The 3,458-nt window shown below is 58.1% G+C and overlaps 1 protein-coding gene across 1 annotated transcript in view; it reads left to right on the top strand.

Annotated features, from left to right (window-relative positions):
• FGF9 (fibroblast growth factor 9) overlaps positions 1-3,458 on the top strand; it is a 49,345-nt gene that overhangs the window by 507 nt on the left and 45,380 nt on the right. The window lies entirely within an intron of this gene.

The raw sequence follows: 3,458 nt of genomic DNA on the forward strand, positions 1-3,458 counted from the left end.
AAATTTTTTAATTGGGGGAGGGGCGGGAGAGAATGCCTTGATTTATAAACGTAACACAACCTGATTGTTTTGCATCAGATACTCGGGAAGATCGGGTTTAGGAAGTTTCTTTTGAATGAACTGACTCCACGAGTTTAAAGCTTTAATCATTAACTACTAAAAACTTGAAAATGGATTCTGTTCTCTGAAGGCCATCATCTTGTGTCCAAATGAAGGTCTTACCCCCTCCCCATTTTCCCCTCTATTAAGTGTAGTGCTTGAATTGTAAATTGCCAGTGTAGTTTATGCCCGCTCTAAGGGTCCCAGAGCCCCAAGGGCGAAAGTTGCTTACTGATTGTGCTGTGGGAGAAGGACCGGTCCTATTTTAGAGTCTTGTTTTAAATGGCACAGACAGCAGGGCAGAGTTGCCTGTACAAAATGACTTCCGAAGGTGCAGAACCCTCCCTAGGTATGTTTGTCCTTGCAGTTCTCAAGCTATGACCTGTGCTCTTCCAAGCCCATAGTGTAACCCTGTGTGCGTTTCCTGAGTGACTCTGCTGTGTGAATGTGAGGTGTGTGTGCGTGTGCAAAAGCTGCGAGCGAATTTTAAAGGACGTTCCGAGGATTTGTCTTCCAGAGGTGGTACTTGTGACTCATCAGGGAGGGTAGCAGATTCCAGGGCTGGGGACTCTATACACTTTTTTAAAGTGCTTGCACACACGTGCCTGCTGGGGCAACCTTAGCCCCAACAGCGTGAAGTCAAGTAGCAGTCCCAATGGGGGACTCTCGAGTTTTTTTTCCCCCCGTCCCCCCCCCCCCAAAAAAAAGAAAAGCCACCAGACTGTTGAAAGGAGTTAACTTCTGAGTGAACCCACCTGACAACACTTAAACTAGGTCGTAAAGAACAGTCCTGTGGCGATTTTTCTTTCCAATGCTTTAGTGCCAGATGTTAAACACGATCTAAACTGTATGCTTAGCTTCATGGGACTGTGGGTGATGCCAGTCTGGTGAAGGTAAGGAGGAGTCAGGCCTGGCAAGGGGATAGTCCCAGATACACGAGGCCCACCGTTCTCCGCTCTGCTTACCGCGCAGCCTAAGCGGAACGTGACAGTATACATTGCTCTGGCGTCTACCCTCCCTGGTTTAAAAAAAAAAACTAAAAAAGAAAAAAAGTTGTAGCTCTCAGTTCTGCAAATACTCAGTTGAAATAGAACTCCCAACCTCCCCACCCTCAAGTAAACGAGGTCTTTAGTTGTTGCAAAGTGGACACTAAACTTTACTAAAAGTGCTTTTGCTCTCAGGCTGCTGCAAGGGCGGCTCCGGTGCCTAGCGTTTTATACCGGAACCACCGGCGGTGGGTGGACGCATGTGGGAGGGCCAGTCAGTCTAGGACCGCAGAGGCCACCCTCCAGGCGGCACGCGGAAGCGCCAGGCCGAAAGCCGGAGGCGTTGGTCGTGGCGGCCTTGGTGCGTTCCCCGAGGCAAGAAGGGGCCGCGAGCCCCTGCCGCGCGCTGGTCCAGCAGGTGCCGGCTCGGGCCGCCCGGGCCGCAGCGCGCACAGGGCGGCCGCCCGGCTGGGTTCGCGGGGTCCTAAGCGCGCTCCGTTTTGGGTTGCCTTTCTGCTTTCTCGGATGCTGCAGGGACCGCTGTACGGGGAGAGGGGCAGGTGGGGGCCGAGACCCTCCAGCCGTGTCTGGGGACCCTAGTGCTTGCTTTCGGCCAAAGTTTGGGGTCTCAGCTCTCTTTGTGTCTGAGTGCGTCCGAGAGGCTGACGGCGCGGCGCAGGGGCGCGGCGATCTGCAGGGTGAGAGCGCGGAGGCGGGCGCCGCGGCAGCAGAGTTCGCGGCGGGGATGGGGCCAGTTTGCGGTCTGTCCCCAAGTCCCCTGCGTCCCGACCCGGATAACCCCCACTTCGGAAAGGCACCACTGGCTCTCCGAGAGCCAGGGGACTCCGTAGGGCCCAGGAGGTGGGTCGGGCTTCCCGGGCAGGCGTAGCTGGAGCAGCGGGGAAGCAGTGGGGCGGACAAAGGGCCGCGGCGCAGGCGGCGGGCTATTGTTAACCCGCTGCCGGATCACAGCTCGCCTGCTTGCAGGCCTGTCTCCCGCGCCGGCCTCTCCACCCGGGGGAGCCCGGGAGCGTGTAGGGCGCCGGGGGCGGGCGAGCTTTGTTGTGTGAGGACGCCACGCCGCGTCCTGGAGAAAGCCTCCGAGCACCGAGCACTCCGCGGGGCCGCGAGGAGGGGTCGTGGCGTGTTGGAGATCGGGCTTCTGCAAGACCTTCCCCCCGCCCCTCCCTAGGGCCTTTTTTCTTTTTTTGATGCAGTCACCTTTAGGATAGGACATTTGTCTCACGCAGTCAAGTCATTATAAATCCAGGAACTCTGCCTCTGGGGAGAGCCGAGATGTGAGGGTGGGATGGTGGGGGCGGGGTGGGGTGGGAGAAAAGAAGGAGAACGTTCTGGGTCATCTGCAGGCAGGTACAGCAGTTGCAAAGAGACTACAAAACAAAATGAGCCCCCCTCCCCCCATCCTGGAGATTGAAGAAAGGTGTCGCCAAGGAAGTGACATCTAAACTCCTTAGACTCCCTCGGCACCGTTATCTTAGAGTGGGGGCGCAGCCAAGGGAAAAGTCCCCTCGTATTGGGAAGGAGAGGAGGGCAGCCCTGGCCCGGCCTAGGGTAGGGGCGCAGAGCCGAGGACGCGCCGGTCGGCCGCGGGAGCTGGGCGCGCAGGGCGCTTCGCTTTGCCACTCACCCGCGTTTGGATGGAGCTGAGTGGGTGGCTGTGCGCAGTGGGGGTTGGGGAGGAGGGTGAGGCAGGAGGGTTATTTAAGTCTTTCATCTGGTTGCAGTGAGAAGGGCCCCCCCGGGGTGACGGCAATGCCGCGGTCTCCCGCTGCTACCGCTGCGGCAGGTCCCAATATTAGCAACCCTCTGCGGCGCCGTGCGTGCTTTGGGAGCCTCCTACTCTTCCCGTCCCCGCCCGTGGTGAGGCTGGGCGGCGCTAGGACCCGGCGGGCGGGAGCGAGCTGGCGGAAGGAGGAGGGGGCCGAGGTGCTGCAGCGGCGCCTCACACCTTGCGCTCCCTGTTACCCGCGGCTTCTCAACTTCTGCCGTTCTCCCTTCCCCCACCACTAGCCCCCTCCCCTTCGGCCTTGCACCTTTCTGAGGTCCTGTCCGTTTCCGAGGTCCTGTCTTTTCCCTACTTTCTTTTCACAGGCCCTAGGAAAGGGTAGCTGGGGGTGGATGACTGGGGTAGGGGTGGCAGTTTACACTTTGATTAAAATAGAAGGTGCATTTTCTACCTGAAATGAAACAGCAGAAGGAAACGTGCTGGAGAAATAATTTTTGCCACCCCCATGCAGCTGCAGGTGACTGCAGCTGCTGGCACGCTTGGTGGTGACACAGCGCGACAGTGCAGGGCAGTTGGGGGTGGAGGGAGAGCCTTACCCTTGTTCCAGCCTGAGTTGCAGCAGTGAC

Source organism: Orycteropus afer, unplaced genomic scaffold (assembly GCF_000298275.1).
Source record: "Orycteropus afer afer isolate SDZICR_OR568_19922 unplaced genomic scaffold, OryAfe1.0 scaffold00092, whole genome shotgun sequence".
In the NCBI taxonomy this organism is placed as follows: Eukaryota; Metazoa; Chordata; class Mammalia; order Tubulidentata; family Orycteropodidae; genus Orycteropus; species Orycteropus afer.